The 27277-nt window shown below is 44.1% G+C and overlaps 1 protein-coding gene across 2 annotated transcripts in view; it reads right to left on the reverse strand.

Moving 5' to 3' along the window:
* The window catches only part of TYK2 (tyrosine kinase 2), an 841948-nt gene extending 818255 nt beyond the window's left edge, over nucleotides 1-23693 (reverse strand). For both annotated transcript variants that reach the window (XM_086959057.1, XM_086959053.1), the window contains exon 1: nucleotides 23428-23693. The gene's annotated coding sequence lies outside the window, so the exon portion shown is untranslated. The remainder of the gene's footprint in view (nucleotides 1-23427) is intronic.
* Nucleotides 23694-27277: the final 3584 nt, after the last annotated feature.

The raw sequence follows: 27277 nt of genomic DNA on the forward strand, positions 1-27277 counted from the left end.
ACTGTTACAAAGACTGAAGTAGGAATAGTAAATTTTACCCCTATGGTGTCCAGCGCTTTCCCTACTTTTGCACAGACTGGAGTGGGAATAGTAAATGTTACTCCTCTGGAGTCCAACACTTTCCCTACTGTTGCATAGACTGGAGGGGAATGCTGAATTTTACACCTCTGGAGTCCAACGCTTTCCCTACTCTTGCACAGACTGGAGGGGGAATAATCAATTGTACCCCTTTGGTGTCCACTGTTTTAACTACTATTGCACAGACTGAAGTGGGAATAGTAAAGATTACCCCGTTGGAGTTCAATGCATTCCCTATGGTTATCAGACTGGAACGGAAATAGTATGTCTATTTTTTACGAAGTTTATTATTTATTTATGATTAGTTATATATATGTAATATTATTATTTGTTTTTCATTTAATGTTATATTATTTGTATAACTTGTAATTTATTTTAATTAATATTTTCAGCAAATGTGTTTAATGTTTTTATTTCTATATTTTTTAATGATTTATGTAAATATATATATATATATATATATATATATATATATATATATATATATATATATATATATTGGAAAACAAAGGAGGCGGCACAATCAGGATGTCTTGGTTAAGCCTTTATTTCAAGACTATTCACCCCACCCCACAGGTGGGGGTGAATAGTCTTGAAATAAAGGCTTAACCAAGACATCCTGATTGTGCCGCCTCCTTTGTTTTCCAAAATTTTCTGGGTCAGGATCCGACCCCTAGGCAGAGCACACACTGCTGAGCGCGTCCAAAGGGCTGAAGGATCACTTTGTGTACATATATATATATATATACTATTTATTTTACTTCATTAAAAAAACAATACAATATAAAATATACATATTTTATAATAGTTGTTTGTTATAGCTATGTATATTTAAACATACACATACGTTTTGTGTGTGTGTGTGTGTGTATGTTTACATTAGTATATATTTATTTGTATTAAATGTTACTTAATTTTATGTAATACTAGGAGCACGTCCAGACGTTGTCCGGGTATGAAATAGAGTGTGTGCAATGTGTGTAATAGGCAAGGGAAATTTATTTTAAAATCTCACGGTAGACAACATTTTTAGCATGAAGTGTCACAATAGTTAGGCATGTGTGTGCAGAGAATGTGTGTACCTCGGAGTGAGAAGTATTAGCAGATGTCTCTAGTGTGTATGTACTCCACTTCCGTAGGTAAGCGTGTGTAAAAGTGCATTCAGTTGTAAATTTTGTGTCCCCATAGGCACGCTGGATCGCGCCATCCCCCGCTTGAGGCCCGGCTCCAGTTTTGTTTGATGTTGTGCTTGTGGTGTAAAGTCGTTGAGCAGAGAGTTGAGTGGGGACAGCGCGAGCTGGAGACGCTACGCGTGTGGGAAAGTGCAGTCAGTTCAAAGGTTAGTGTCCCAGCAGGGGCGCTTAGTCGAGTCATCCGCTGCCTGAGCCCGGCTCCAGCCCCGGTTGATGTTGTGCGCCTGGTGTCAATTCGTTTATGCAGAGAGCTGAGTGTGTGACAGCGTGCAGGAGACGCTGCAGTTAAGTGTCCCCGCAGGCACGGTCCTTTATGCAGAGAGTTGACTGGCTGACAGCGCGCAGGATATTGTGGTTATTGTCCTCGCAGGCACGATCAGTCACGCCTGCCCCCGCCTAAGCCCCGGCAATTGCTGCGCCCATTGGCCACGCCCCTTGCTCCCGCGCAATTGCCGCACCCATTGGCCTTGGCCACGCCCCCGGCCCAAAGCACATGTTTGTTTTCCACACGCCCTCAAGGCACTTTTTTTGTGGGGTGGGGGTGTGCCGCGCGATTGTTGCCGTTGGTCGCGCTCATTGGCCACACCCCTTGGTGCCACGCATTTGCAATTGCCGCACCCATTGGCCTTGTTCATGCCCCCTGCTCATGGCCCCAGCACAAAGCATCGTTTAAGGAGCGCTTTTTTTTTGTCGTCATGCCGCGCCCCACCCACGCCCACAAGGGACTACTTTGCCGGTAAGGTTCTTTTACGTTTCTAATGTATATTGTGGGCAGCTATATAGCCTATGTCCATCTGCTGCAACAACCCTTTCCAATGCTGTATTGGGTGCTGTGGTTCCTGAGATTACCCGCCTCAAAGGTTTGGGCTCTCTCTTTATTATATTAGTACAGATATAGATACATTACATTATAGTTATGTATTAAAATATTTAAGTTTTACTATATTAAACAATGTATTTAGGCAAAAAACTATAATTTATCATATTAGTGAAAACAATATTTTTTATTTAATACTTTTGTTCTTACCTTTACAAGTACAGAAAAACTATTTATGTGAACTGTATTTTTGACACAATATTTGTGTCAAGATATTTGTGCACTTGATATTCTGTCACTGAACCTCACTTTCATCGAAGGCTATTTCCTGAGTTTGTCGATGACCGTCGGCATATGTTTATCAGGCATTTCTGAGAAGAGCCTGTGACACAAACCTTATCCTTATTTAAGTATTGTTCAACTGTCCACAATGGCAGTTAGGTCCTGATAGTTCTCCCAAATAACAAGGTGGCAGGACTCTTACCAGTTGTGGAGTGAGAAGTTCAACAATAAGCACAAAGGGCTTGGCACAGGGCCTGGTTTAACTTGATTATCTTTGTCAATGCTCGTTGAATTACTGATTTGAGGGTACTCATGAATCGTTCCACAACACCATTAGCTTGAGGCCACAGAGCTGGCTCTTTTGAATACTTAACATTTAGTGCCTGACTCTGATGCGGTTAGGAAAGCATTCCCACCTAGGGCCTGATTCTGATGCGGTTAGGAAGGCCTCCTAGTAGCATCTGCTCCTTCCAAATCAGATCGGGAACGTGTCTTCCCGACCCAGGGCCCAATTATGATGTGGTTAGGAACATATGCTCCCATTGAAGTCAATGGGAGTCCAACCAAATCATATCTGGAAGCATCTGGAGCATCGTACTCCGTCGGTCGAACTCTCCCGATCCGAATGGGTCGGAAACCATTTACAAACCCGATTTGTTCGGGAAGGATTCCAACCCGCATCAGAATCAGCCCCTTAGTCTGGTCAAACATTCCTTGAATTCTTTGCTAACAGTGGACCATTGTCAGATTTGAGAATGGGGGATACCCTACGCTGCAAAGAGATCATCCAGCTGCTCCATGACCTTGTCATGGGTTGTTGACGATAGCTCCTTTACCAAAAGAAAGCATGAATACTCATCGATGACTACCGTAAGATGATGTCAGTTTTCTAAGGGCTAAAAGATTTCAACTGCAATTCTTTCCCACGCATGGGCAGGAAGGTCAGACATTTGCAAAGGGTGCTTTGTCACCTTGAGGGAAAGACAGTTGCAAAGACAACACTCTTTTAGTTCCCTCTCAACTCGTTCACCTACGCGGGGGAACCACACTCATTCTCTTTTAGTGCTACAATGACATGATGTCTTTCATGGTCTAGTTCAATGACTTGCTGTCTTACGTCTTAGATATGACGATACATGAGCCTCTTAATACAACACCTTCTTTGGTAACAGACAGTTTATCCTGCACATTTTTGAATTTTTGAAATTCAACTCAGTCAGCAAAAAGTCGAACATGCTTCATCCACAATTAAGTTAAAATGATGTTGAGGATAAGCATTTTCTTATAAGGATTAGTAGCAGCAATGATCTGTTCAATAGACCGGATTGCTGGTGTGCTGGACCTCATAATTAAGTTAACATACTCCTCAGCTGTTTTAGCTGTTGAACTGTGCCGCTGTAATGGTACTCATGAAAGGTATAAAAAACAAAAGTGTGGAGGGTCAAAGAGGGGAAATGTTTTAACGACCTGTCCACTCATGCCCCTATATTGTGAATACGTAACAACGAAGGAGTGGACCAGGTCAGCTAGTGGTGTGTTGGTGGTCTGATGGGACTTTTTTCCAGCCCAATGTGACCCAACAATACAGGTCCACACGGGTGTCTTTGTGATTCCTACTCTCCATTCAAGGCAACACACCACTAGCTGACCTGGTCCACTCCTTCGTTGTTACGTACTCATGAAAGGTACTCAGCAGGGTTCTGATCTTTACCAGACTTGTGTACAATTGTTTAGTCATACCCATGCAGTCGCAAACCCCACATCTCAATGTGAGGGGGCATCTTGGCTTTCAGGTTTCCAAAAAATAGTGAGCAGCGATTAGTGGTCTGTAATGATAGTAAAGCGTCATCCGTATAGAAACACATGAAAATGTTTGCAGGCCCACACTACAGCCATACTCTCCTTTTCTGGTTGAGAAAAGGCACACTCCGTGTCAGACAGGCTTCAACTGGCATAGGCCACAATGTGTCTCTGAGCATTGCGATGTACATTATGTTCAGCAAGGACTGCCCCCAACCCAACTGTGCTCGGAATCAACTGTGATCTCAGTATGTAACTTGAGGTCAAAATAGATCATCTTGGTTGCTTTCTTAATTGCATGTTTTATTCTTTAGAAGCTTTGATCACAGTCAGCAGACTACTAGAAATGGACATCTCATTTTGTCAAGTCTTTCAATGGGGTACTCACAGTAGCAAAGTCACAAATGTACCTTGAGCAATAACTGGCCATGCCTACGAAGGATTGTAGCATGATGACATCTTGTGAGGGACAGGTATCTGACAATGCTTGCACTTTATCTGGGTCAGGAGTCAGTCCCCAATCGGAGAACACATGCTCAAAGAATTTGCGTTTGGTCTTGTGAAACTCACACTTTGCTGCATTTAGAGTGTAATCTGGATCAGCAAGTAACTGGCACACTTGCGTAAGAGCTTTGTCATGCTCCTTTTTCATAGTCCCAATTACCAGTATTTCATCACTGTAATTAAAAGCATGTGTGGGAGGTTCAATTATTCAACATATAAGATCCTGAAATATTTCTGCAGCTCACGACACTTCAAAACTCAACCTTTGTATCTCAACAAAACAGCAGTGGTTGAAAAAGTAGTGATGTACCTGCACTTTTCTTCCATCTCGAGTTGATGGTATCCCTTGTTCAGGTCAAGACGGGGGAAGACTTTGGCACCATTCAGTTGCATGATCATATCCGCTGTGTGTAGACCAGGATGTCTTTCTCTCTCGATTGCTTTATTGGAATGACGCATATCAACACAGAGGCGCACTATAGCCTCACTGTTCTTTTTGGGCACCACCACTATGGGCGAGCACCATGGTGTAGGGCCGGTGGAGCGCTTAATGAGGTCATGCTTCAACAGCATTTCTAGTTCTCTTAACAGCTTCTTGGAATTTAAAAGCGACTCTGCAGTGCAGTCCAAATTGATGTGAAGTCGCACTTTCATTGTCTTCAGCCTGCCTAAGCCAGAAATAATGACGGAAACTAACTCACAACTACGGACTGAGTGTAGAGATTGTAACAGATATCAGTCCCATGTCAACAGCAGTGTCAAAACCGAGTAGGCATGCACTGGACGAGGCTCCTTGAATAACATGAATTGGAGCTTGCAATTATACTGTTTTGTGTCTCATTGTCACTAGGCATAATACTTGACTCTGCAGTGGTTCGGATGCAGCCCATGTGTATACTTTCATGTTTGACAGGTTAAAGTATGGCACAGGTGACAGGCTGTTTAACTTTCTACTGGTGTGATGTTAATTGGCGCACCACTGTCTATGATAAAGGTTATGGGGCAACAGTTGACCTTTCTTGTAATCTTGGGGCAATGTCCAAATGAATTCTGTTTTATGAGGTGTTTTACTGTTGCATTTTGTTCTTCACTGCATGCAGCCAAACCTACATGTGCCTGTCTTTCCTTGGTCGATGCCATCATTGCACATCCATTTTCTTCACTGGTGCACAATGGTGATGCTGACAAGCCTCTGTAGGATGAACTTGAAGACTATCGGCTTTGTCTGGTTTCTTCTTCTTGCAACTAATGTTGCTGTTTGGCTTTGTGGGTATGGAGAGAATGCTTCTAGAACCTTCTGCCGTCTATTTTCACTTCTCACCGTATCATTATGAAGTGGTTTTCTTTGCTGCAACATTGGCACGTTTTTCCTATGGCAGGACATTTGTCATCATGGGGAAATGAAAACCCACATTGGAAACACACCTTTTTTTCTTTGAAGGCTTGACTTGCATGCATCTGTCATGTACTTGTGCTGGCTTTTCATGACCCACGAGGATTCATGTTTCGCTATTCCAGCTTCCATATCAGCGGCTTGTTTATCTGCTCTTTTCTCAGCACATGCAGCCATTAGTATGATCTCTAAGCTGAGCGTCTCCCTCGACATGCATCTTCTGAAAGAGTCTGAAAGACAGCCATCGATGACTCATAGACCTATGGCTTTGTCATCATTAAATTCACTAAACACTAGCACAAAGTTTTTCAACACACTCACCCATCGCTTTATCCGGCTTGCTGTCTGCTTGATTAAAAAAATACCTTTCATAGTTGACATTTGGCATCAGACTGAATTTGGCTGTAAATGCTTCCTTGATTTGACTGTATGATACTGAATCAGGTTGTGATATGTTCTTTATCACTTCTATCACTCCATCACCAGCAAAGTTATTTAGGTACTTAATTATTTTCTCATGTCTGCTTCTTCCAGTAGGTCTATGAAATCAAACGTTTCGATCCATGCAGTCCACCTGGCGCCAATATTCTGTTTCTTGGCCATGTCGAATGGGCTGGAGTGGGACTTCAACTCCACACACCAATGTCAAACTGTTTCTCATGGACTTGGGCACATATGGTACGGACTAGAAGTATGCTGTTGTATTGCAAACTCTCAGGGAAGGCAGTCTTGTTTCTTCTGGGCACAGTTGAAGCGTCCTCCCCAGCCACAGGAGTATGCAAAGGAATGCGTCCCATATAGAGATCTGGATTGTACGTCTTTATTCCTCAGCATACAATCACACACTACTTCTCATTAGGTCATAATCGTTAAAAACCACACCTTAACACCTCCCAGCAAGTAATGCAATTCCTTGTTGAGTCCGCCCAGAATTGCAAGGCTCCCAGCGCATATAGTCTCATGACACTGTCAGGTACACTGGGAGAACCTCCGGAATCCCAAATCATGATCACTGATACTTTAAGAACCACTGAAGCTCGAATATACATTTTAAACAGTACGGATATATGATGTTAGCACGCATACTTTTAGCACGCATACCATTACCACGCATTTTTTACAACGCAGGACCTTTTACAACGAATACCTTTACAACACATTACACTACAACGCAGATACTATTACAACGCATACCATTACAACGTAAGTATAGGTAAGTATATAATATTTTTTAAATAATGTAATTAATAATTATTTAAATATTTTAATTAATTTTTATTTAATAATTTGTAAATATATACGTTAAAAATACCCCTGTACCCCAAAACCCAAACCCAACCCAGAACCCTAAAAATGCCCCTGTACCCCAAAACCCAAACCCAGCCCTGAACCCTAAAAATACCCCTGTACCCCAAAACCCAAACCCAGCCCTGAACCCTAAAAATACCCCTGTACCCCAAAACCCAAACCCTGCCCTGAAACCTAAAAATACCCCTGTACCCCAAAACCCAAACCCAGCCCCGAAACCTAAAAATACCCCTGTACCCCAAAACCCAAACCCAGCCCTGAAACCTAAAAATACCCCTGTACCCCAAAACCCAAACCCAACCCTGAAACCTAAAAATACCCCTGTACCCCAAAACCCAAACCCAACCCTGAAACCTAAAAATACCCCTGTACCCCAAAACCCAAACCCAGCCCTGAAACCTAAAAATACCCCAGTACCCCAAAACCCAAACCCAACCCTGAAACCTAAAAATACCATGTACCCCAAAACCGAAACCCAATACCCCTAATAAATGTTTTTAAAAAAAGATAAACTTACCTATACTTACGTTATTATGGTATGCGTTGTAATAGTATCTACGTTGTAGTGTAATGCGTTGTAAAGGTATTCGTTGTAAAGGGTCCTGCGTGGTAATAGTTTTGTTGTAACAGTATTTCGTGCTAAAAGATGCATGGTAACAGTTACATACCAAACAGTACATCATTCCAACCCTGTATACACAACTGCTGCCACTGCACAAAGATCCTTTGCTTTCTCTGCAGTCAGGCTCACACAGGGCCCAGCGGAAACAAAAACAGGCCCAGGCAACAAAAATGTTTCAACAGTCCCGTACTGCAGCAGTTCACAAATAGTTGATGCCCGTGGGTCAAGACAAGTCATCCTACTCTGAAAGCACCCCCCACCTCAAAGCTACAGCCTACTGGGGCAATGCCAGGGTAGTAGAACAGCCAGTCTGGCCCTAGAAAGAAATTAAGAATTTGTACGTGGAATCAGGCTAGTCAGATGGGGTGGCAGAGCTGTGCGGTTCAAACAATGAATCTTTGGAACTCTTACTCCCCATTTGACAATCAAAATCCACCAATACTTTAAGAAAAAGTTTAAAAATCTGCCATTTGGATAAACATCTGTAATTCTGGGTTCTTTTCTTGAAGCTTCCCCTACACTCTTATTTTGCAGTGCCAAGAGCCCCAACAGTTTGATGGCGTACTTTAAAACTACTAGACTGTGAATGTGCATTTTAGTGTGGGTAGTGAGAATATGTAGTAGCTGGGTCAGGACTGAGTGAGAGGTGCCTCAGACACAGACTCTTGGGCAGGAGTATGACCCTGGCTGCTCTTTCTGTGCTAGGGAATGTGAAACCAACACAGGCTGGACAACCAAGTCCGTTACACAGGAGGTCCCTTTTACCGGCTTGCATTAGGGAGCCTGGTATCCTTGCTGGGTCACCGCGATTAGCATCGATTGGTAACCAGTATAATTAGAATTTGTGTCTGTCACACTTCATCAGCCATCTCACTGCCTGGCGTTGCGTTCCATGATAACTGCATCTTGTGGTGGTCATCACACAGCTCAAGACAAGCATGCCACTCTTTCAACCACAAACCAGATGGACCCCATCTTCTCCACCAGCTCCCATGTCTCCTTCAACCACACCACTGAACCCCACTGGACCGACCACAGATGCGTCCACTTCACCTTCAGGAAACCCACCACACCCAACAGCTGCCAAGCCGCTGCTGGGGCAAGGTCACCAAGGACCAACTGACTACCACCCTCGCCTTGAGACCACTCGCCGACCCCACCAACCCAGACACCACCGCGACCAATCTCAAACAGTGGATCAACGACTGCGCCAACACCCTCGCCCCATTCATGACCTCCACAAAAAACCACACCAACAAGAAAGCCGCCTGGTTCACCGAAGACCTCCGGATCTCCAAGCACACCTGTCGGAAGCTGGAAAAGAAATGGCTCCACGACCGATCACCTGACAGCCACACAGCCCACAAGAGCGCCACCCTCAGACACCACCAACTCATCAGGGCCGCCAAGAGGGCCGCCTTCAAGGACCGCTTAGACAACAATGCACACAACACCAAAGAGCTCTTCAGCATCGTGAAAGAACTCTCCAACCCCAGCTCCAACACCAACGACATCCCACCATCACAAGACCTGTGCGACTCCCTGGCCACCTTCTTTCACCGCAAGATCACCAACATCCATGACAGGTTCAACTCCGATACCCCCGCACCCACCACCGAGTCCTCCACCCCTACGACCACCACCCGCATGACCGCCTGGACCAACGTCAGCGACGAAGACACCATCAAAATCAAGAACTCTATCCACTCCAGATCCCCATCTGACCCCTGCCCTCACTACGTCTTCAACAAAGCCAGCACAACCATCGCGCCCCACCTCCGGAAAACAATCAACAGTTCCTTCGAGACAGCAACCTTCCCGGAAAGCTAGAAGCACGCCGAGATCAACGCCCTTCTGAAGAAGCCCAAGGCGGACCCCAAGGACTTCAAGAACTTCCGGCCCATCTCCCTGCTCCCGTTCCCGGCAAAAGTGACAGAGAAGATTGTCAACAAACAGCTAACTCGCTACTTTGAAGACAACAACATCCTGGACCCCTCCCAATCCGGTTTTCGCAACAACCACAGCACCGAGACCGCCCTCATCGCCGCCACAGACGACATCAGGATCTTGATGGACAAAGGAGAAACAGCCGCCCTCATCATCCTGGACCTATCAGCAGCCTTTGACACCGTCTGCCACCGCACCCTATCAGCACGCCTCCATGACGCCGGAATTCAAGAGAAGGTCCTGGCCTGGACCACATCCTTCCTCTCCGGCAGAACCCAGAGCTTCCGCCTCCCACCCTTCCGCTCAAAATCCACCAAAATCATCTTCGGCGTCCCACAGGGATCCTCCCTCAGCCCGACACTGTTCAATATCTACATGGCACCGCTCGCCCACGTCGCACGACAATATAACCTCAACATCATCTCCTACGCCGACGACACCCAGCTGATCATATCCCTCACCGAAGACCCCCACACCGCCAAAGCCAACCTCCACAGAGGAATGAAGGCCGTAGCCGACTGGATGAAGGACAGCAGACTGAAGCTGAACTCAAACAAGATGGAGGTCCTCACTCTCTGACCCACCCCATCAGCCTGGGACGACACTTGGTGGCTCACATCGCTAGGCACAGCCCCGGAACCCACAGACCACGCACGCAACCTGGGGGTCATCCTCGACTCCACCCTCTCCATGACCAGGCAAGTCAACGCCGTCTCCGCGTCCTGCTTCAACACCCTCCGCATGCTCCGCAGGATCTTTAAATGGATCCCTCCCGACACGAGAAAAACCGTCACCCAGGCCCTCATCACCAGCAGACTCTACTACGGGAACGCCCTCTACTCAGGAACAACAACCGAGCTCCTGAGACTACTTCAACGAATCCGGAACGCCTCGGCACGACTGATCCTCGACATCCCCCGACGCAGCCCCCCCCCCCCCCAGCGCCTTGAGACCCTCATGGGTATGTAGCACGCTTTATAAATTCAATGATTGATTGATAGTGCATACAGCCCCTGTGTGGGCACCTATCAGAACTAGCTTTTGTTATGGGTGAGCTACGCCCAGACCCAGGCTGCCAATCTTTAGAGGGGCAAATGGAATTGTATGCATTGATATTATGAAAACAGCAATGCCCCTCTCACGAGACTTCGGTGATTCATGCTTTACTAGCCCCTTTTCTTGACCTCCCTTTCCCCTCCCACTACTGTTGACAACACCAACAACCCCACACCACTTACAGAACTAAGCTGTGGATGATTCAGGTGCCTCAGGGGAGGTCTGCTCAGCCAGGGACTGATCAACGAGCACAAAAGGGGCTCTCTGCTCCCTCGTTTTATTCACCAGCATTAGCAAGGACGCCACTATATTTTCCGGCTTGGACGCTGTCCTAGTTCGGCTCTGAGCGCTATACAAATGTTTCAATACGACAGTCGGACGCCATGACTGTGAGAATGAGATCTCTCTTTCATGGTCTCTTCACACAGATTTGAATCCAAAGCTAAGAACATTCGCTGCACAGAGCTGGACTCGGCTTGTACCTTCTGCATGCCATGTGCAGTAGAAGACATGTTCTGCTCTGAGACAGTCTTATACACCAACAAATGTGCCGTTGCTCCCTGCCCTGAAACATCTGCAGTTAGTGCGACCCGTTGAAAGCACTGAACACACGCAGCTGTTGCACCGTGTCATTCTGTAGAGTGCTTTGATGCAGTACATGTATTAAAAAACATGAAATAATAAAAATTAAATATGCTGAAGAAGGAAACATGAGAACAGAGTTGTGATAAATTACTTAATGTGAAAGCAGCCACCTTCGGTCAAGCAATTTAATACACCTTTAAAAATAAATTTTATGGAGTAAAGACAGAATGCAAATCACATTGCAGACCTGTCTAGGATGGACAAAGCGCTGCTAATGTGGGCTTAAGAGATAGAGCAAAGCATAAAAGCTACCACCACACAGCTAGCTGTATGTACCTGTGGCATTGACAACTAGAGAAGGACTGGGAGCGGACTGCAACAAAAGGTATGCAGGTTGATCCAACGGAGCCTATTTTGATGGAGTCGCGATGTAAACCTTCAGCCTAGATTTGGTGCACGATTAGACTAGTGTTTGTATTACGAAGATACCTTTTTATAAACACTGCCTAGACCTACAAATGCGGGCAGTTAGTGCCGGCACTACTCAACACACGCAACAGACTGCCAAATCTGAAGCACACGTTTATCCCGACCCGTACGATGAGTCTGGGTTTCATTTTCAATGGTTATTTATCTACTAATGTTAGGTCTATCTGTAATCTGAGGATCTTAAAACACAGATTACATCGAGTGCAAGTTTATAGATAACTGGAAGTTATGGCATAGTATTTCTTTTCAAACACATCGCCTCACATACATAGTTTTAGGTTCGTGTACACTGTTTATCATCAAAAAGAGGCCATTCATTTAGAAAGAGGGCTTTTTTCACACCTACATATTAATATGGGCGCACACTTTAAATCCCACATTTTTATGACAAGAGCTGATAATAGAAGCATAGTACCTGACTGCTTGAAAGACCTACTGGAGGGATACCAATTACGGAAAATTCTAAAAATATTATTAAAACATTTAGTAATCAAGCGCTTATTATGTGAATTTTGGTTAAAGAAAGAATTGAAGGGGCTCTGGCATATGTCAATAAGCATAAACTGAGACAACATCCCACTGGGAAATTGTTTATGGCAGATTGGTTTTTCGTGACTATAAAAAGAGACAGTGACTTTTTCTAATACGGTATTATCACACCCGGAATGGCAGATCAATTGTTATACGATTTTAAAACCAGGTTACTGAGTTCCGGTTTCGATAGAATCATCATGATTTAAATACCTGGGTGAACCATCTCCATGGCTTGTGCAAACAGTGCCTTCCACATGATTTAACCCATCAATTGCTTTTATGTCCTTCAGCGCTAGCAGCGAACATGACATAGCTCAAACCATTCGTTAAAATAGCAGTAAAAACGATGGTTTAACAGGGCTTTTAAGTATCTATCGTTTTTTAACTAAAATGAGATGCATAAACAGTTGCTTTTTGATAAAATTAGTCAATGAACTTTTATCTTAATTTTATGTTGGACTTTTAAAAGTATTTTTAATTGTGAGATTACATGATTTTCACTGGCACAGTTTAAAGGGCATTTAATACTGGATGCTAGTCATGTCTTCTGTGTACGAGAAGTTCAATCAAATAGGTTTATAACATTATACGCCATAATACAACCCACAAACAAAGTTCCTGAGACAGCAGAAATTGCGAAGATTAGCCCAAAGTGAAAGAAATAAAAACACTGAGACAGGACTGACAATTTCAGGCGCAGCCCATCTTGTAGGGAACTCAGTCATGCTAATTTTACTGTTAAACCCAAAAAGAAGTCAGGTTTGCATAACAAGTGCACCAAAAATAGAACTGGTAACTTCTATTAATGTCCGAGATTATGTAGACTATGAAAAACATATCCAGAACTCTTTATGAATCATAGCAAATTAAATCAAAAAAGCTACATTGTTCAAGAACTGATAAATCATCTATACACAACATTAAACAATTACACAGCACTAACCATTTCTATGGTAAAGTACACAAGCAAAGCTTTGCCCAGTGGAAAACAGGCAGAGAGTGAGATATTAGCAAACAATGAAAATATGTAGACCTACGTGGAGGAAAAAAAGATTACTAGAATCATGTAATACAAACCTCCTTCTGTTGTCCCAATATAATGGGTACAAAGATATGCACCCAAATCGCTTTGAAAAATTATTACGAATGAAAACCCACAGGTCAAGTGGGTTTCTGAATTTGCATCAATAACAGGTAATATATTAAAACAAAATTATGATACGAAGGAGAAACCATGTTGCTCTACCAGGGTAATAGATTGTTTGAAGGCAGAAGCAACATTTGTAATTTATTCAATAAGTGAGGATTTCCTAAATTCTATTTTGTTGTAAAGTGCCCTTTGTGTGTGTGGTCACCCGCTACTTTGTGCTGCTAGATGCTGTGGTAATTGATCTGAAAGTGTGCTGGGTCCTGCTAACCAGGCCCAGCACCAGTGCTCTTTCCCTTAAACTGCAGATAAATATTGGTAAACAATTGGCAAGTACTTTTGCACCCCTGTAAGGCCCTAGTATATGGTACCAATGGTACCCAGGGCAAAAATGCAAAATGGGTTCCAGGGATGCAGCACTTAATGTGCCACTCGGAGTGACCCAAATAAAACCGAAGTCTGCAGGTCTGCCATGTCAGCCCTTCATGAGTAGCTTGTCTGCTCAACTTCGACTCTGCACAGACCATATGTGACAGGGTCAACTCACTGCATCGAATATATGCCAGGCACCCCTAAGGCAGGCCTCCTATAGCCCAGGAGGCGGGATACATTATATTATATGTGTGGGAATATATATGCAAGCATAAATTGCCCTGTGGTAGCATTCTATATGCTATTCTACAGCAAGGGACCGGCGGTCCATTGGTTAACATTGGCTGGCATATGAGCTTTCCCTATGTGTTCAGCTTCATCATGGCCCAGCCAATTTCTTTCATGCTTGGTGTCAAACACCATGCTTTTTGACCCAGACATGATGGTGGTGTCGCGGTTTTACCAGCATGTACATAGGTGGTACTTTAGACAGTGTCCACCAAGTTAACCTGATGTTCACATGCCCTGGTAGATTTTTTCAAAGGTTTGCAGCTAAGACAGAAGTCTGACCTCATGCTGGGTAGTGTGTGCCGCTGCCAGAGACAAAGACCTGTGTGAGCAGGTGGTGGCTCCTTCGCCTACACAGGATGGCTAGTGATTAGACCGGTGCAGTGGTGAGCCTCAAAGGCTTAACTGGCACCACCGGACAAAGGTACTTGTTCCCCACCCGAGGACAAAGCCTCCCTCTGCCCCAAGCACTGTTTTTCGTGGGCAGGGTGGTAAATTAGCTATGCAAGAGGCATCCACTTCCACAAGGCTGATCACACTTCTAGGGTGTTGCAGCTGAGGTGCACAGTCGGGTATGGTTTTGGCCATCTTGAATTTAGGCTAGAAATCATGCTCTGGCTAGTTTCATCACTACAGGGGTGGATTAGCTGCAGGACTAGATTGCATTGGCACACCAAATAAAAAACCCTAAATCCAGTCTTTAAGGGGCACCCCGGACACCAAAACCTTAGATTCAACCTGATAACAATAATAGACTGTTTCAAAGACAAGGCAGGACTCCACTAAGATAGGCACTAAGCTCTGCACCTGTGGCAGCCACCCTGCCCCTGCTGGATTTCGACTCGACCAAGGCATGAGGCCGGTTTCACAAGGAAGGTGAACCCCTCTGCAAACCCCAGACATCACAAGAACTCTTTTTACGCTAGAGGCACTAGTCCCATGCAGTCAGTCGGCATGCACAATCCGATAAATCCACTACCTCGAAGTCCTGTCCCCAGAGCCGTCTGGCACGGCCGCTCAAAGTTCTTGAGAAGTGTTTTCTCAGAACTGTAGTCCCGACCCTTAGCGAGGCTCAGCTTTCTACAAGGGACCTCTGGATAAAAATGTCCTCAACTTGATTGCTTGCAGGTCCCAAGGCTTGTTGTGTCTCAGTCTGACCACAACCTGCTTTATTAAACCCTTCAAGAGCAGAGCTTTACCTGCACGAATGATCAGCCACACCTGTGGCTCCAAATCAAAGATCTTGCATTCGTTTTTGCCCTCTCTTGCCACACTTGCCAGGTCCTCTGGCCGCGGATCCAGTTCAGCACCATGGATAGCCAAGAGCACCTATGCACTCGAGTTCCTCAAGCCAGGTAGTTTGGATCTGCCTGGAGACTCCTGGTCTAGGGCCAGCTCTTTGCTTCAGTTCCAAAGAGTTGGCTCAACTCGCCCCGCAAGTGCCTTTCTGCTACGGTAACCATTTCAACCCTGCAAGCCTGCTTGACAGGTACATTTGATAGCTAAACTACACCTCTGCACCCCACTCCTCTGAGCAAGGCAAGAGTGTGCTAGCTATCATAAACTGGTCTAGGGTCTAACACGACCTTAACTCCAAGAGGAATCCCTTGAACTAATTCTCGAAGCAACCGATTGCATATATGTATTTTTCACATTGATCATAACGTTCATGTTTTCACATTGCAAAGTACTGATTTAGTTAATGCTTTAAAATTGATAACTCCAGTTATACTGTATGTATTGATTTTGTTTTGTTGTATAACAATATATAAAAATTAGAGCTATTTAAATAAAATGGTGTTGGATTTCTCCTGAGTCATATATCATTTACTCATCGTCCATGTTGGTGATGTGAAATGTGTAAACATGTTCCTCTAAGTAGGCTGTCTGTTCTTTGCCACTCTACCAGGATTGAGATAAGGTGTACTAAGAGAGTACCTGTGGTCCATCTTTGTGTATTGTGCTAGTATTACAAGGGGTCCCTGCCATACCACATAATACTTTCACCCTGCAACAAATGTATTCTCTTTCAATTCTGCCCAACAAAGGTTTGCTAAGGGTGAAATAGAATTGTAAGCGTCATCAAACCAATTGTGACAGTTGAATCTTGGTTAGCGTTCCTTCACAATCACACCACACATTTCCCCATTTGGGTCTGCCAAATGCCACTGCTAACCGATACAAGTTTGATATTTTAGACTACTTCAAGCCATCTCGAGCTGAAAGGATGGACTAAACAAGCCAGTTTCATTATGGTTTTTAAGTATATGGGATTGTGAAACATTCTGCTGGTCTTAAAAAAGTCAAATTGTCACCAAGTGGTAGGCTATCATAATTAAGGGATGATGTTGAAAAATAAGTACTTTGCCAACCACAGACGAATACCGGCACATGCTCAGCACGGGGTTCAGGTACCTTAAACATTCAGTAAGGCATAGCTTGAAGCTAACAGGCACTGAATAAAGGATGATGTTCGCATTCAACGAATCATGGTCCTAAATGGACGCACCATGGAGACATTGTAAATACAAGACAGAAGGGACTGATTACTAGAAATGAAGACAATTCATGACTTAATTTATATTTACCTTTTTGTTCCAATAAGTCCAGTTCACAATTCAACAAGTGCAAATAAATGCAAAAACACACGAATGGAGACAGGTGACCGAATTGTGCATGCGTACGAATAGCCGTTTCCAGGCAATTTGCATTTGTAATTGCTATTTAGTTCTGTAAACTGCTGGGGTCCATGTATTGAAAAACACTTCTTATTGCAACAAAAACACAAGCTTAAAATTCAGAACCCTAAGTCTTACTTTCCAATCTAATGATTCTGATTTAGAAAATGTTGTTCTTCTAATCATCTAATGTAAGCCTCGGCCTCAAATGGGCTCTACATGCCAATCACTTGTTCAAGTTGCCAGGATCTCGTAGGTTTTCCACTCTCAACATGTACACTTTCAGAAAGGATGCAATTCGCTGAGCCAACCTATGCCTATGGTTTAATGAAGGCCTGAGTGAAATTTTAATTACCCCAGTCTAATGCTCGTAATTTTGATTCATGCATGTTACGCGACACTGCCAAAATGACGCCATTACGCCACTTAACGTAATTATGTGTCATTTATAGTAAAATCTATTGTTATCCTAGAGAAACAACAGAAAGCGACGTGCTGCTGTTTGAGGTGCTTTTGATTTTTTCCACTCGAAATGTACCCTCAGGTCAAAAATTGACACAGACGCATTGCACCTAAATATATAGCGCAAAAACAAGGAACTGTGTTTCACATAACTTAGTCGAAATTGTATTTAATTACGAGAAAATTAGATGAATTTCACACAACTACCAGCAAATCTATCACCCTGTTGTTTACAACGTTGTATTTGTCTCATTGTTCTTAATTTGTTTTTCCATTTCTAAAGCACAATTTGAAACATAAAGACCCTGTCCATTGTTAAAATGCAGAAAAAATTGGGTTTCTGGGAGTTAGACTAACATGCATTGCTACAACCCACCCAGTTAAGACCCCCACAGCTGAGTGAAGTCCCCGTAGTGCGGGAAGAAAAAAGCCGGCAGGATAAGTGTTCCTGTAGGGAGTTCCGGGTAAAGACACCTGTTTAAACAGTCTCTACTCTTCCGTGATCAACTACGTGGACACGGACCTTATTCCGGTCAATTGATCCAGTAACCCCTTTTTGTACTCGACCAACATTTCTACTAGAAGCATATCCTCAGATAGTTAGGACTATACCACAACTGAACTACGTACCACGAAGTTCTCAAAGAATTTTACCCGGTCTCGAGCGGGCCGGGTCGGAATTATCACCGGCACTGCGACCTGTGGTTCAACACTCATTAACTACAGCCCTGATGAGGCGCGGAAATTGTGTGTTTCTTTTCCTGCGACGAAACACGTGTCGGCTGGCTATGAATGAGCAATAAAAGAGGAGCCGAAATACTGGTGGTCCCCTCTCTTCACTAATGGATTTTGAACTTTAATATATCACTACATTTAGCTCCCGGCCCAACACTGCCACTGCTGGAAGCAAGGTGTCACTGTGAGGCTGGCAGCATGGTGACCGCGGCAATCAGCGTCCTCGAAGTCTGACCATTTGTTTTAACCAAAAATACTGTCATTTTAGTGGTGCTAACTTAGGCAGACACCTTCCATCTGGAATACCTGCATCTTAAAAGGCTCCTGGCTGTGTTCCCTTCCATGTTGCAGCTAGTCATCCTACTTAACACCAGCAAAAGGCAGGTGTAAAATTCCTGGTGCTAAGGCAAGTTATCCCCTTTTTTTTGTTTCGCTTCGCAGATCTGGCAGTTTGTTGTGAATGTGGTGTTGTGGTTTTCTTGTATGTTTTTGCACAGGAACAACTACTCTGCATCTCATTAGTGTTAGTTGGAGGTGTCCACCGCGGAGATACATTTTGGTACACCCACTGGGGGCTGATATACCGATAAAAAGTAACCGGAAATACTGAAGTGCGAGCCTCAAATGACTTTTTTAGCCCATGAAGAAGGGGTTTGAATACCCTGAAACGAGTTGGCAGCAATAAGATGTAAGCATGCAGGAAGGCAAGCTGCATTGGATAGCCGCATGGCAGGGTGTTGTCGAGTGCCGTACCAATGCTCCAGGGCACTCTTGTTGGAAATTATATATATATATATATATATATATATATATATATATATATATATATCTCCAGAAACTTAGGTGCTTGCTATTAAATAAGATTGTCTTCTGTCTTTAGTTTCCTTCTTGTAATATCTACATTTCCATACTTTCTAGGCATTTTAATATGCAATATCGCCCACAATATGTCACACTTATAGATACTAGTACACCACTATGTTACATTGATTCCAAATAGTTTGCCAGCTTCCTACACATTACAAGAACAAGCTGTTAACTTAATAAGCATTTACATTTGTTTTAAGAAGCAGAGGAGTTGAGGTTTGTTGTCAGAAGTATGAAGTGTTTTGTGTAGAGTTTACCGAGATCATTTCCAATGGTTAATTATAATATGTACTATTTGGCCGGTGCCCAAGTTACAGATTTGGGAAATCAGATGAACAATGATCTGTACAGAGAAAATAATGTCAGCCATTTTTTTTCAGAAGGACATGTATAAAGCAATCATGTGAAGCATGATTGGCAGAATTGACGAAGTAGTCCACTCAAACCCCAGACACATTGTTGGAGTAATGCAGTACCTGCAGCATCCATGAGGCACTGTTAAATAGGGAAAGCCCTCAGTCAGGAAGGGTAGGGGTGATTAGAATGCGAAGCCAAAAGCAATGGTTTCATGACCCCAACTAACAAGTTTGTATCTAACCAGAGGCCACAGTCCAAACCACAGAATACATTCTTGGGACCGGCCAATGGGGATCAGACATTTTTTATTGCTATTTTTGCAGAAAATGAATGACACCTACATCCAGTATTTCCAGGTGCAAGGGAACACATTACTGTTCTTGTGTACGTTCTTTATCTACTAATAACTATATTAATTTATATTTGTAATGTGGTTAATATGCTTCTGTAACAAATGTATATTTTAGCTTTTTCTTTTGTAACACTCTGATGCTCATCCCTCCACTGCATAAGGAATACAAAACCTCACAATAAGTATAAGCGAACTTAATGATATTCATGAGTACACATAATGCTTGCAACCACTCACTAAACTGTATTTCATTAACAGTGCATACAGCATACTGAGTTCATAGACCAGCATTTCACTAGTCTGAGATGGATGAACGGCTGGGTTAGCCCAACCTGGGTCTAAATGAGGGATCCTTCCTCCTTCTGGGGGGTGGGTGCTTCAACCAACTAAATAGCCATACTGATTTTGAAGGAAAAGTCCACACAAAGAAAAATCGCAGTGTGTGGGAAGGGGTAGGGAAATGCATGCATGTGTGTGGGTAGGACTGTGATGGTCCCTTTGAGCTAACGAGTTTGTCACAAATGAATAGGTCTTAAATTGTCTTACATTTATATGAATTCTCTTCCAAGTACCTTTCCTCCTGTTTTTAGGTTCCAACTGGTATGCAGGTATATTGCATAAATTAATCAGTGATTCAGTAGAGCCATCTGGTCTCACTTGTCAAGCTTCAAGAATATTAATCTGCAACTCAGTGAGGTTGAAACACTTAGCTAGCATAGAAATATGCCCATTTGCACTACTGAAAAGCATATTTTCCAATACCGTTTGAGATAGAAACCTCAGAATAGTTTGAGAAGTAATCCCTGGAACACCCAAAAGAGCTTTAATGCTAAACCAGTATCAGACTGTGCGTTATACAATAATCACAGACCATTACTCCCCTATAACTCACACAGTAGACTATGAATGTGAAACTCTAATGAGTAAACTTTTGATTAAAAAATTACATGATGTTAGGCTCTCTCAATAATTGTAGCTGGGATGTGTGAAACACACAAGAAATCAAGAGCCCTGCCAAATTCATGTGCATCCTGTCGTCTGAGTCTTGAGGCAAGCCACAGTTGTTAAACTACGGCAAACTAGTAAGATCCAAAGAACGTCTATGTGTACCAGTGCACTGTTCAAAATAACATACGAGACACGTTTTCAGAATTAGCTATAAAATGTTCTATAAAGCTGTTGGATTCATTTGGTGTACATTTAGGTTCAACGTGCCTTGTGAATCTATGTGCTTGTTAGTGCATGCTAAAAAGATCATTAATCAAGATAATCCCCACAGTAAATAATGTTACAGAGTTCATGTCACAACCATGAAGAGGGTAGAGAGAACAATTACTGATACCAAAGTAGCAAGATTGCACAGCTACAGTAACAATGTACTACGAGTCTGCTTTAACAGTTCGATAAAGTAAAAAAAATGGGAGCAAAGCAATTGTTTTTTTAAAAAAAAGGGGGGTGGGGTCCAACACAGTTCCAAGACGTCCAGTTCCTTGACAGATTTTCAGGATAACCAATGAATATGAAAATAAGGTGTTTTTTTTAAGGGGATGGGGTGGTTAAATTCAATGTACGATTACTGATACCCTGAGAAGTGTCATGCATCAAAGTTGAGCACCTTGGTCACTGCTTGTTTAATCTCTTTGGGAATCCCACATGCTCCTTTTTCTCATGTCCACCTCTTTGAACACTTGGCAGAGCTAAACCGACAGAGTAAGAGAGACACATTCGATAATTTGCAGCAAAAGCAAGGCAGTGCAAGCAATTTTGGAAAAATAAATGCCAAAAAAGGGCATATAACAAAACTGCAAAAAAGTGCCTGTGTTATTTATACCAAAAAATGAATTGCTGCTAGAATACAGAAATAAATATTTAAGGCATTTTAAAACGTCCTTCGAGATGTAGAGAGCAAAAAAAGCCACAAGCCTCGTTAACAGTAGACCGGAAGAATTAAAGACGTGCAGCTTCTCAGCCTCAGGATAGCGAACGACAGAAAAAACTTAAGTATCAAGGTTCCAAAAGTGCCTACTACTTGCGATGAGCCAAAGAGCTAAACATTATACTGTGGGAGGCTTAGTCATATCTCGTGGGCACAGGGCAACGTCACCGTCCACCTCAGTGTGAATCACCGCGGAATACAAAAACAAATTGGGTATCCGCGACACTTCGCTGGAGGTCGTCATTATAGACATTTAGGAGGGTGGTAGAAGGTTTGAACATTCTGTATGTTGGAGCCAGTGACAGTCCCCTCCCACTCCACTTTTTCAGTGAAGGGGGGTGTGTGCTTGTGGTATGAAATCTGAGTGAAAGTGGGAGATCAGTATTTTAAATTATCTCAGTTTGCTCTTGACCAACAACAGTGTTGTGATTCTGCTAAATTAACGTCACCTCCGTGTGCCTGACACTGCAAATATGTGTGACATGTTTACAGATTTGTGTGATGAAAACGTGTAATGTAAAACAGTCGTGTCTGTGTGCTGATCCAATTTCATGGTCATGGTTCCCTAGCAGAGTTGCATTCTGGTTTTAATAACCCTGTCTCAGCCAGACTTTTCTGTGTTGAATGTTTTATTTGAGATGCTTCAGCAGCAATAAAAACAGTTAACATCGATCTACCGTTTCTTCGGGTTTGTTATGCGAAATTTCACATGCTCAAAGTCAATTATAAACGCAAATAAATGACAATGTGTAGACAAATATGACAAAGTAGATTAGATTAAGGAAGGAGGCGGGTCGCTTGGTAGATACCCGGTACTCCACCAACAGGACCATCTGTAAAAAGCCCCGAGAGGTGTTTAAGTGTAAATGTACAGTCACTTTTGATTTTGACGGTCATATAAGATGTGACCAATATCTTATATGGTAGCATCATGTCCATAAATTATTTTGATATAACTGATTTGTTGTAAATAAAACATGATTTATTAACTAACACGAGCATTGAAGGGACAGAAAAATGCCGACCTTCGCCGCCCTAATAGGGGCATAGGTCCAACCAACGCAAAGTATATCAGAGCCACGGCTAAATATCAAAACTGCAATAATCAATTTATGAAAATAACCCATTTCCTTTACAAGTGCACTACGGTTACACCCTAAATAAAAAACAAAGTGTGTATTTACTCTGTACCACAGATAAACAAGACATACATCAATCGTGACGCATACAGGAACACATGAAAAACGCTGTCATAAAGCGAGCACCAGTGGAGTCACAAGCAAGGCGCTTGGTGGTAGTTGCAGGAGGTTCTGAATTTTGTCCACGCTGCGCCACCGCAGGATCGTAAAATGACTGTCACTGGTGGCACAAGCAGCCCGTGGTGGCCCACAAGGGTGCTTGCCAAAGTGTTCCTAATGGTAACAGCTGTGGGCGATGGAGCCCGCTGTCTGGTGGCGTCAGACCCCTACGTGTTGCAGCAGAAAGGTGGGGATAATAGCATGCCCTACTACAAGTTACATAAGCGGGACCACCTCACACTATGCTGTGGCAGTGGGTCCTCCTGCTCCAAGCGATGGCAGCACCAGGGTCAAAGGAAGATGGGACACCCAGCCTCAGGCTCTTACCTTAGTCTAGTTTGAGTAGTTCCTGTTCAGAGTTTCGCCCCCTCCCCAGTGGGGCTCATCCCCTTGCAGGAGCAGGGCTTGCTGTCTAGCAGGAAGAGGGTGGTCAGGTCTACACCCCCTGTCGTTTCCTGCCCGCGTGGGCTGCCGGGAAGCAGCAACGCCTGCAGTTCTTCGCCAACCACTCCGCTGCATTGAGCTGCCGCGCGACGACTGACAGTCCGCGAGCGCGCGCCCACCTTCCAACAGCGACTACCTCGCGCGTTCGCGGGATGCGCATGCGCCCACTATATTTATATTAGCTGCAGGTTCCGAGTGCTGATGGCGGCGCGTTTTCCTTTCTTTTTGCAGCTTTATACCCTAACGAAGGTTTTGGAGCGCTTTCCATTAGCACCAGTTACAATCACAAAAATAATATATTTAGCCACCACAGAGACTCGAACCTGGCTTCCCAGTTCCAACGTCGCCAGCTCTGACTTTTATTTATTGTATAGATTTATGTAGCGCGACCTCGACCCGAAGGTAATTGGAGCGCACATTCGCAAGGGCACCATTATTTTTGGTAGGCACGGGGAGATTGTGATCTGCCAGAATCACAGTTGCTGAGTCGATTCTGAGGTTCGAACCGGGTACTTCGGCTTCTAAGAAGGCAGCTCTGGCCGTAAGACCACTTGTATGCCGTTTTCTTGAAACCAACAAGTGGTGTGGCCATGGTAGAACCGATACGATTGGTGTGGCCTGAAGCAGATATCTCTTACGATGTACCAACGTTTATTTTCGAGTATAAAAATAGCTATAAAAACAGCCCTCTATGAATAACTGTGCTCAAGATATAAACCCATAGTCCTAGAGGGGATGTGGCGTGCGGCCAAAGCTGCTGACTTTGGAAGTAAAAAACAGTTTCGATTCTCGGCAGCCGCTCAACATCCTGTGTTTCTGATCAACACTTAACCTCTCAGTGCCTTAATAAACAATCATTTGCAATGCAATAGGTCTGTCGTTTCCGTGAGTTTGAGCTATTGGCACTGTAAACGACAATGCCTTTTATTTATGATTTGATTTTTAAAACATAAATAAAGGGCATTGGCATTTACTATGCTAATAGCTTAAACTCTCAAAGCACTGTAACCCCAGAGCTGGCCTGGCTGTTGCTGCTCTGCTGCTGCCGCTGCCTCTCCCTCTGCCTCAGCCTCTAAGCGCGGGTGTCATCCCTGCCTCGCTGCTCCTTCTTCCAGCCCGCAGTGCCGCTGTTAATTCCCGCTGCTGCTCTCCATGATTTCACCCAAAGCAAAGTCAGCGGCATCGTTCCCAGCAACATCGTAAAAGAAAAATCACATGGTTATTTTACCATGTTGCTGGGTGCGATGCCACCAGCACTTTGGTTTGGGTGAAATCATGGAAGAGAGAAAGGCATGCGACTGCCATGATTTTATGTTAAAAAAAAACAACAAGTTGGGTGAGACACGCTCAACAAAACGCGCAGGCACCATGATTTAATGTAAAAAGAAATAAAACAAGCATTTACAATGTAATGGTCTTGGCATTATTAAAGGTAGAGCTATTGGCATTGCTCATGACTTTTTTTTCATTTTTTTAAAAAAAACCATAAATAAATGGTATTGTCATTTACAATGGCAATAGGTGAGCATTAGAGAGTAGTAGAAGTATTCGCGGACACAGAGCCACAAACACAGAAAGCCACACACACACACACACAGAGCCCCACATACACACACACACAGAGCCCCCCCACACACACAGAGCCCCACACACAGAGCCCCCCACACACACATAGAGCCCCACACACACACACAGCGAGCCACACACACACACGCAGAGAGCCCCACACACACACAGAGCCCCATACACACACACAGAGCCCCCCACACACACACACAGCCCCACACACACGCACACAGCCCCCCCACACACACACACACACACAGCCCCACTCACACACACACACACAGAGCCAGTCGCTGACCCAATTCAGGAAGGGTGTCAAGACCTGGCTCTGCGATTAACCTCAGTGCCCCGAAGCAAATGCTGCCCCCCACCTCCTTGAGACCCTCACAGGTGAGTAGTGACGCTTAACAAATACTGACCGATTGATTAAAGAGCTGAATGCAAACTGCATAGTACAGGTTAGAACTTCAGGTTTCCCCCAGTCTTTCATTAGCCTAATGTCGCTAAAACAAAGGTTCATTTCTGTAGAAATACATTCTTACCTATTAGCATCAGTGGCACGTGACTCCTACACCTTGCAACCCTCGTTGTTTTATGAAATCTTTCCTATAGACTGATTTACACACGTATGATTTATTGGTTTTGTGTGTGAGAGACATAAAGTGCTCCGACATACTACGCTGGTCTGAGTAGCGATATAAAACAAATGAAACGAGAGTGAGAGCAGCTGTGGAGATGAGGGGCTCTGGTGGTAGTAAGGGAATTAGTGGGGTAAGTGGTTTGAAGGAGAGGGGCAATAAAGCAGCTTCAATAGCGTTAAAGCCGGACCCGTTTCTTGTAATTACAAAACCTAAATAATGAATGAAAACGCTTTTTGGTCGCAATATGTTCCTACATTATGTTGTAATCTGTGACGGACAGAAGGTACATAATTTACAAAGATATATCATGTTCTGTACAAATCCATAAGGCTAAAAAGACGGACCCCCATAGCCAGTGTCTGGCTAAGAACCAAAATCAACACTGAAGAAAACGATCACTCTAGCCTTACCCCGCGGGAGTTTGCTGCTAAAATAAGGCCATGGTTCTCGGTAGCCCTTCCACCTCTGAAAGCAACCACCTAGCCTGCTGTCTGACGTTTAAGTACCAGGGCGGCAAAATGGTCAGTCCGGATCTGCCCACATAGTCAAAACACATCTAAATTACAAAACCCGACTCCGGCTGTCGAAAAAGCTGCCACGCCTCGTCAGGGACGATGTTACATAATGACTTATACTTGAGCGTACACAGAACTTAAAGGTCCATGGCAGCTGACAGCATGCCTTCCCTTCTCGTGAGACTCCACTTTACCCCCAGAGTTCGCCTGCATCTTAGTCTTAAACTCGAGTCAAGCCAAGGATCAAACTGCGTGCTGTACATATGCCTGATGTCAGGACCGCAACCAGCCCCTGTGGCTTTTGAACATCCTTCACAAACGGGTGTCGCTTCACTGTGGCACGGAAACATGAACTCCGGGGCAAAACTGAGTGGGGGCAGAATCCAAACAAATGCCTCACAAGCGCAGGATTCGCGGTCAGGAAATGATGAGCTCAGAGGTCACCAGGGCTAATCACTACAAGTACGGCGTCAGGGAGGGGCAGGGGGCGGTGACTCTGCTGCTGCCAACGACCTCCTGCTCAGATCCCGGCTCACACTAGGCCGCGCCGCCTGCTCGCCTGCAAGGGGCTGGCTTTAATTAACATGAGAGCGCCCGGACCACTGGGGGCCTCACACTTGTTTTCAGGTCATCCTGCCCTAATGGGCTCTCGCTGGGAGCAGTAAAGACCTCCAAAAAATTGCTCCACTACTTGGCTACTACACCAACAAGCAAGCAACCTCTAAAATCTCCATGAAAGCAACGTCTCACTCTCCACCTACGGAAAGTGTAATGAGAAATGATAATGTTAAGTTGGACATTCTTTCAGGTGTGTCCCTGGTGAGCCACAAGAGGACTCTGGGCTGTAGTTGTCCTGGTGGGTACTGTGCCCTCACCATACCATAGTGGGTCCTCGCTTACTTCGTTCACTAAGTGCCAGTGGCAGTAACCATGACCTCTGTTTCTTTCTGTCAAGCTCAGTGCCCTTGTTTATCCTCGCTTGGGAGGCTCTGGGACCCTCGCCCTCCTCTG

This window comes from Lissotriton vulgaris, chromosome 1_1 (assembly GCF_964263255.1).
Source record: "Lissotriton vulgaris chromosome 1_1, aLisVul1.2, whole genome shotgun sequence".
Lineage (NCBI taxonomy): Eukaryota > Metazoa > Chordata > Amphibia > Caudata > Salamandridae > Lissotriton > Lissotriton vulgaris.